The sequence below is a fragment of the Falco rusticolus genome, chromosome 3, assembly GCF_015220075.1.
Source record: "Falco rusticolus isolate bFalRus1 chromosome 3, bFalRus1.pri, whole genome shotgun sequence".
Classification (NCBI taxonomy): Eukaryota; Metazoa; Chordata; class Aves; order Falconiformes; family Falconidae; genus Falco; species Falco rusticolus.
In genome coordinates this window covers 17,289,828-17,299,062 of record NC_051189.1, presented here as the reverse complement: position 1 = coordinate 17,299,062, position 9,235 = coordinate 17,289,828, and positions in this window count along the sequence as shown.

Sequence of the window (9,235 nt, the reverse complement as noted above, 5' to 3'; positions counted from 1 at the left end):
CAGTCATTTATCAAGAAAAGCCATTGATGTCTCATTCTACTCCTATTTTTATGCATCAAATATTTGTTTTCCCCTACCAAGCGTGTAGAGACAGAGCTGCAACAGCTAAAGGGTCCTGGTTTTGCAGGCTGTGGCATAATGAAAAAATAAGGTAGTGTGGTGATTTGGTGGAATCAAGTTTTCCACACTTGTTCAGGAACTCCTGAATAATTCAGCGGTAGCTTTGCTTCCTGTGAGTAATGTACTCAGTCTTGAACTCGTGCCAGTAAAAACTTACATTCCATCATTGTGAATCTTCTGCTGTACAGAACACTCGCGGTGACGCTTACAGATAAACATTTAATGGGTTTTGGGTATGAATTTGCTCTGTGTGTGCTCCAGTAGAGACCCAGCCTCATGAATAACAACTGCTGACTGTTACTTAAATGCTCACGTAACACATTCGACTACAGTTTTCCATATCCCAAGTTGGTTGTTAGCTTGATTGCCTGAGATGGCTCAGGAGTCCCAGCATTTGCTGCCCCATCCTCTTCCTACTAATTCCCGGGCACCCCAATTTGCCTTTTTGACCACTGTTGAGCAACCAAGCCAATATCTTCATCACACAAGCTATCATAACCCACGTATGCTACTCCTGCATGGTAACGGATAGTTTGGAGACAAACATTTTTGTACATGAAGTTAGGATTGGTTTTTACCATGTATATCTCTGAACATTTACACATACTGAACCTCATGTTTTTCTGCTCAGTCACCATGCCTCAAAAGTTCCTTCTGGAATCCCTCACATTTGGTCTGATTTATTTTACTGCCCCAAAAGTTCAGTGCTATTATTGTTCGTTCCCTTTTCAGTCTGTTATGAATAATAATGAAGCATTCATTCATAAATAATGAAGCATTCAGCTGCCTTAGCCATGAAATCATTCCCTCCTTCCACAGGTTATTCGTCCCTCCCCTCCATGCAAGCTGAAAGAACTGAATTCTGGAGATGGTCAAAAGACAGAAATTGCAAAGTCAAGGTGTAGAAAAAATATGAGCAGAAAGAAAACTACATGAAAATACATACAGGTGGGAAAGGAGACAGCTTTCCTCCCAGCCTTACATTTATCTACCTGGGTCACAAATGGGGCTGGATCGGTCCCACACGCACCCCTTCCTGTGCCATGGTGGGACAGCACAGGGCCACCTCCCTGCGACCTGGCTCTACACACACATTCATGTGTGTCTGCAAAGGGGACAGCAGCATTTCAGCGTCCCCCTAAAGAAGGGGCTCCATTTGCCTTAGTGGCACCACAGTCAGTGCCTGCTGCAGTGCCCAGAAAGGGGATTCTCTTGCTTGCCAGCAAGTGAGTTATTTTGAATAAATAAATCGACATCTTAAACCCATCCAGAGCCTGGCTTCTTTACAAAACAACAACATTTCTTCAAAAATAATTGCTTGAGGCTGATTGCTGAGCACTGCCCCTTTGGCACGTTAGGTCCCAAGCACGCAGGCCACAATTGCTTCTCAGCAGACCAGAGAAACACTGAGAGCAGCCACCAGCAATGGCGCTTCTGCACCACAGCTCCACGGCAGGGGGCCTGGGGCCCTCCTGTCATCCTCTCCACCCCATGGAAAGGAAGGTGGAGGTAGATGATGCTTTGCGACGTGTCCGAGACTCCTCCTCCGTGCCTTAGGAAAGCACCACCCTGCAGACACATCACCCTCCAAACCTCCCGCAATCATTCATACGTCCCCTCCTCCATGCCCCAGGGTTTATCTGCCATTTGTCTACCTCAATCTGTTCAGGCTCCGACACCCAAGCAATGCATCAAGTGTCAGTTTAAGGGAATAAAATACAGGGTTTAGAAGTGAATAATAAAATGAAATTCCAGGAGTCCATGAGATCAGACTATGTGATCTCACAGCTGCTCCAAATCCTTAATAATAAGGTCCCCAAATACAAATCTTAAGCTCAAATATCATCACAGCCAAAGTATATTGTGTTTATAATAAATTCCCCTAAAAAATGTATTATTAATCAGCGCATGTATTTCTGCTAGTATATCTGACAACAAACTTACACATTTAAACTTTTAAATGTACATTTCTTATGGAACAAACACTGTCTCTGCTCCTTCTGGCACTTCTCATTCGCAGCTTCTCCACTCACTGCAGTAGAACACCGTATTACACTGAAGGGATTACAACGATCTCTTTGCAGACCTAAGTCTAAATGAAACACTTTGCCACTTAAACAGAAGACAAGAGGTCTTCCAGTTAGAGACCCTTAAAAACCAGCAGGTATCAGATAAACATTTACATTTTGATGAAACTACACTCTTCACTGGGAAATTATTCCACCTGCAGATTAGATTTATCTTAGTTAATAGTTAGAAATATCTTTGAATTGCTCCAAAATACAGAATCATAAAAAATGCCCAGGTGCAAGCGATGGCTGCCATTTGGTTCTGGCCGTTCACCTGCATGGGACGGCCAGCTTGCAGCACAGATGTAGGGAACACCTGGATCATACCAGTGCAACCAGTCCATCATTCCCAAAAATGTGAAAGAGGCTCTCCACACCTGATTTGCAGGAGCGTGGTGGTGCCTGTTGGATCTGCCCCAAGGGCTCAGTTGCTAAGCAGCCCTGGTGTAAATACCGTTGTACTCCAGGAGAACCTGCAAGTGAGACCCAGGAGAACGCTCTTCTCTTCCAAAGATACAACTAGTGGTTTACGTATTTTCATTTTACCCTCCTGTTTGCTATTTGTTTATTCAGGTTTATACCAAAAACCTCAAAAACAATGCCCGAGATTTTACAGCAGCCCTTCCAGAGGTTACAAAAAATAGGAATAAAATTTAATTGCTCACCAAGCTGCAAACTCCTGTCTGCCTCCAAATCATATTTGTCCTCAAACCCACCTTATCTAAAAGGCAACAAACACCACAGGCATCTCTGCCAGGTTAAACTCAGCAACACGTCTGTGTTTAGTGCACAGTGCACCAAGGACATCCTCTCTGCCAAAGAAGTGATGCTCTGAAAGTCTCTCTTCACCTGGCTCCTTTGCCTTCTCTAGGCTTTCAAGACCAGGCTGTAACCAAGCTACTGGCAGACGGGTGACAGCATACTTCTCTGCCACAGCTGCATGGCTCGCTAGACACCCGTCTTCTCTCTCAAACAGCAACTGAGTCTCAGCATTCTCTTTTCTAATTATCACAGCCATCTAAATACTTTTTCTTTCTTATCAGGGTCCTTACTAGAGTGAGAGGGTCTGAAGAGGTGGTTCCTGCTCATGGTTTCCCTGTGCTTAATGCTTCCAGTCTCAAGGGCTTTCGTTTCTGGTGATGGGTTTAAGCACCCCCATCCTCACCATGATTTCCTTCTGTACCAGTCACCGACCTCTGCTCATCTCTGGTCTTTGCATTTTCTCAGTCTTGACCAGCACCTGGGACAGGTACAATGACAACCTGAAAAGCCTCTGTGCAAAGGCACAGCAGATGATACCCCAAATGGGAAAGCCTTCATGAAATGGCAGGCACCAACAGCCTGAAGAACAGACTGCAACACAGTGTTGATTCTCTCTAAGCCTAATATTTACGTTTACTTTTAAAAACACAAGACATGTACCTGACCCCCTATGATCTCCTGTTTGTTTACAAATTGTCACAAACACTTGTTAAATGCTGGAAAATTGTTGCTGACAAGACCAGCCTCATTTCATGCTGAATTTTAAGTGTTCAGAGTCCAAGGCATCCTCAGAAGGCAGTAAAGGGAAGAGGCTCGCTCAGCAGTTCAGCTCACATAAGACAGGACTGAACTTGCAAAAAGCAAATCCCAGCTCTTGCCACGGCTGCTGAAGGAGTCTCACACTGAAGCAGCTGTGTCATCGAAATAGAGATGGCCCCTGGGAGACTTTAAGGACACACACAAAAGCATTTGTTAGAAACAAAGAAAGTCTTTGTACAACTTACAACTGAGACACTTCTTGGGCAAATCCTTGATTTCTCTGGTTCAGATACTGCCTGTATCTGCAAGTTTGCACACGAAGCACCCTTTCTCTGATAGGGTCAAATTTGCAAGCATCAATGTTCTGGAGGTAATTTGCCTGTTAGGTACAGTTCCTCCAAGTTTCAAAATTCCCAGAAATCTTCAATTTTCCTCTAAATTTCAGTTTTAAGTCATTCCAGACATCCAGACATATTCAGGATCCAACCCTGACCCACCCTAAGCGAGTCTCCTACCAGGCCAACTATTATTTGTAGCAGTCATCAACTGCCACACCATCCTCTGTTCTTCTCCTGGTTTTTTTGGACCCCGACTCTTCCCTTTTGCTATTCCCAGTCCTAGCGCTTGGTGAAAGCCTCCAGCATCCAGCCTGAGCCCGGAGACAACGGCTCTCACCAGCTCCCTGTCAGCCTGAATGTTATTTGGGTACTGAGATGGTGCCATGCGTTTGAGCATCAGTGCAGTCTGAGGAAACACAGGGAAATGAGCCCATCCAGAATAATTTTTGGCTCTGTTGGAAATGACTCTTCATCACCCATCCCTGGAGCTGCTGAGCAGGGAAATGCCAAGGGCCTGCCTTTGCCATGAGCGCTGTGAAAGTCAGGGAGGAAAAGGTAAAGAAAAAAAGAATCTACCTCTTTGTCTACATGAGGCAGCAGGATTTCTTTCTTGACGGAGTAATGCAACCCTGCATTGCCATGGGTAGGGATCAGCAAGAAGTTCCTACTGCTCACCCGGAAAATCCTACAGAACAAGCATTTGCAATACTCCCGACATACAGGTTTACTGCAGGATCTCTGCTCGGACTCAGGTTCTGGTATAGAGAATTCACACTACTCTGAAAGGGGCCCAAAAGTCTTGCCTGCAAAAGAAACCCGAGATCCAGGGACCTAATGCAGACAGCTGGGAAAAAAAAATTTAAATGTTTTCATCGTGTCAGTCTCATGCATTGCCCAAGGTCACTCTGGGTATGACAGTTTAACCAGAACTTGTCAGTGCACTGTCTGATGGCCTCCCCCGGAACCCACAGACAGTGTAAAGCAGCAAGGAATGAAAAGCAGGCCTATTCAGGAAAATCAGGGTTGATTTGCAATTAAATAACAGCCTTTATGTTTTCCAATAGTTCTATTCCAGCAGCTTTAAAATCTCATTGTGTGCAAGATGTGTCTCTTACCTAATATTTGCATAAAGCTGATGATGTGCAACAGCTTTTATTAAAAGCATCTCCTCTCCAGTTTTTTTATTTACAATGATAAATATATTTAGAAGGAAAATCTTTTCTCCAGCTGCAGTCCCACAGCCCACTCACACATTAATTACACCAGCAATGCCTGGAACCCAACACCACTATTTAGCAGATGGTATTTCAGAAGCTCCTGTTGCTAACATCTTTTTCACCTGCATTACTGCGGGTCTTTTCCTTACGCCCACCACCCATCAACTGCAGATTACATCCAATCACCAGCCATTCTTTAAACTATAAATACTGAGGATGGTTTAGAATAAAATTCTTCAGTTTTCATCCCTCCCCTACAGCCAGAAATGCCCGCTCCCACTGCTGTCACCTCCAGCTCAGAGCGAGCCCTCAAAATCTGCCAAGTTATTCTCTCCCAGTGACTCTCCAGTGTTGATGAGAAAATAATGGCTTTCCAAAGGAGAACAGATCAGAGGGTAGGGCTTATATTAAGTGGTTGCAATGAGATAAACTTGGCCTGTAGGAGAAAAACTATTTCATGCCAAGCTCTGCAAGCTGCAGAAGGATTAGGCTGCATTTCTCACATGCGTTCCAAATAACTCATTCCAGAGAGATCATGTCCTGCAGCTGTTGTACCCCCAGCCTGCTCCAAGCCAACTGACCTGGAAAGCCAACACCTTTGGGGATAACACACACACAAAGAGGAGAGAGACAGAAATAAGCAACAAATCAGAGATGCATTTTAAAAAGCAATAGAAATCCTGGTCCTGCTCTACTGCTGGTAGGGAGGCACAGAAGCGGACAAGCTCTTCTAGGACCACCCCCCCCCCTCCAGCTGTGGTATGTCAGACACAAAGGTAGCACCATGTATGTGGTATGCCTTTTTTTTTTTTTTTTCAGGAGCTTCTCCCTACTAGGAAATTCAAAGGCCCTTCTTCCAAACCAGGTTTCAACCACCAAATCCATCCCAGCATAATTCAAAACACGCACCCTTCCTTCTCTGACAAGAACTGAGAAGCCTGTAAAAGATAAATTGTGGGCTTGACCACAGAGAAGTTTCCAAGTTCTACCTACCAATGAACTTTTACCTGTACCATGCCTGTTTTCTCATATTTTTCACCAAAACCCTCTGAACAATTGCAGTTTCATTCCAGTGAAGATTTTTTTTTTTCCACAGGATAATAAAAATATATCCTTCGTACAGAATCGCATCATGGCTGAGGTGGGAAGGGACTCTAGAGATGGCCTAGTCCAACCCCTTGCTCGAAGTAGGCTCACCTACAGCATGTTGCTCAAGGCTGTGTCCAGTCAGGTTTTCAGTATCTCCAGGAATAGAAACTCTGCAACCTCTCTGGGCAATCTGCTCCAGTGTTTCAGCACCCTCACAATAAAATGTTGGGGTGTTTTTACAGTTAAATGGAATTTCCTGTCTTGACACTGGGAACCACTGAGAACCACCTGGCTCTGCCTTCTTCACACACCCCCAGTCAAGTATTCACACATGTGTAAGGTCCCCCTGAGCCTTCCCTTCTCCAGAATAAATAATCCCAGCTCCCTCAAGGCTTTCCTCATACAACAGATGCTCCAATTCCACCTTTGTTGTCTTACTGGACTTGCTCCAGCACCTCCATGTCTCTCCTGTACTGAGGAGCCCAGGTCGGGACACAGCACCTACAGGTGTCTCACCAGGGCTGAGCAGTGGAAGGATCACCTCCCTTCACCTGCTGGCAACGCTCTGCCTACTATAGCCCAGGGAGGCTGGTGGTTCACCGTTGCCACAGGGGCACGTTGATGGCTCACGGCCATCTTGGTGTCCACCAGGACCCCCAAGGGCCTTTTCTGGGGTCAGTTCCAGCCTGTAGCTGTGCACCGGGGCTACTCCTGCCCAGGGGCAGCATAGCATATCCCTATGCTGGACTCCATGAGGCTCCTGTCAGCACATTCCTCAGGCCTGCCCAGATCCCTCTGGACAGCAGCACACTTCTCTGGTGTATTAGCCACTCCTCCCAGTTTCTTATCATCTGCGAACATGCTGACAGAGCACTCTGCCCAATCATCCAGGTTCATTAATGATGTCCCAGTATCGACCCCTGGGTCGCCACCAGTGACTGGGCTCCAACTGGACATGGCTCTGGGCCCAGCCATTCAAGCAGTTTTCAGTCCACCTCATTGTCCACTTGCTAAAGGCAGGATAAACAACATCCATCTCCCTCCACTTGCCCACCGGGCCTATGTGACCTGTAGAACGCTATCCACATTCTCAGTACTGGATTCACTACTGAGAAATGGCATACGTGTAGCACACGATAAACTAAATATTTTAAAGTTCAAATAAAGATGATCCTTGAATTGTGATTCACTTTACGCGCTCATCTAAAACAACACACGCTTGTGCTCTGCTTGTGAACAACTAACGTAACATCAGTGTGAGGTCTGTATTATGAACAGTCAGGTGAGTAGCTATTCCTGCCCATATCTGCCCTCGGAAAGTACATTTGCTGCAGCTCCAACAGAGATATCAAGATAAATGTGCTCTTTGGTGAAAGGAATACGCCACAGCCATTCATATGCTGACTTAACCTCGTAGCCTCTTAAGTTAAATCCATCATCTATGTTAAGATTAATGAAGATTAAGTATGTGTTCCACAATACTCATGTTAATGAAGGTGGCTTTGTTTGAAGCCAGCTGAAAGGGAAATTTTGTGACTTCTCTCTGCTGTTGAGCTATACAGATTATGTCGTCCCCCCCCTGCCTCCCCCCCAGTTTATTCTATTTCCATTTTAAAATGCAAAAACCCTGTATCTCTCTGCTAATTCAGTCATACAACATTTGCAAATCCCCTGCCCCGAAATCATAAGTAAAAAACATGCAGAATTCAAACCTTTCAAGCAGGTTAATCAAAGCAACAAAATAGTCTCTCAAGCTCATCAACAGAAGCATCTCTGATTTTCACAGCAACACCCACCACCAGAGCTCAAAGAGTACTGGCTAGGTGCATCCCTGCGGTCCTGCTGCCCGCCTTCATATCCATAAAGGACCACACACCCCCACAGGCTTTTAATATAGTGGGTTCATTTGATAAGATTTTGAAGCATCTTTACTTATTTCTTGCTTTCAGTTTCTTAGAATTCTCAGTTTTTTCATTTCCCTACCCTCTATCCTGCTGACTCATCATCCCCCCTCCCCACCACCAGCCCAGTTTTTAACACCCAAATATTTTCTCTCACACTTCCCTGCTTAAACCCCCCATCCTTTGCACTCTAAAGCTCCACAGCAGCAGGCATCTCTCACATACACGCAACATCCCTGTTCAAAAAGGCTTTTTACATCCCATTTCAACAACCATGACATTCATTGCAACCTTCCATCCCATCTCCCCTTCACAATTAGGCTCCATTCCCTTCCCCTTTTTGCCACATGTGGGCTTCTGGCCATTTTCCAGGCCCCTCTCCCATGGCACTGAGGGTTCACTATGAGTAGCTGAACTTAGCGCTGTGCTGCTGTAACAGGGATTTTTGCATCCAGTGCCAAATTGATTTTTAGAAGCATCACAGGCTCCTACCGCGGATGTGAACCCAACTCTCTGCTGGTGCCAGACCTGGCGGGTATTTTGTGCCATCACTGGTGCTGTCCACCAGCAGCTCCCTCAGTCCATGAGCCTCTCCAGCAGACTCCTTCCCCTGTGTGACTGGAGGCCAAACATGGGGCCAGCCAGCGGGTCTGCAGCCCCAAGACGATACCTGAGGGTATCAGACAGGCTGAGGACACAGCTAGACAACAGGGGTGAAAACTTTCCACAGTGTCAATATCATGCCAGAATCTGTCACGTTTGTGACAGAAAAAACAGCTGTTCGAGGTCATAAGGAGAAACCTGCATTATGATTTGATCAAAATGATTCTGCACACACAAAATGTTCTCATCTTAGAGTCACACAATCATAGAACCACGTAGGCTGGAAAAGACCTTTGAGATCATCAAGGCCAACCATTAACCTAGCATCACCAGTTCCACCGCTAAATCATGTCCCTAAGTGCCACATCTAAACATCT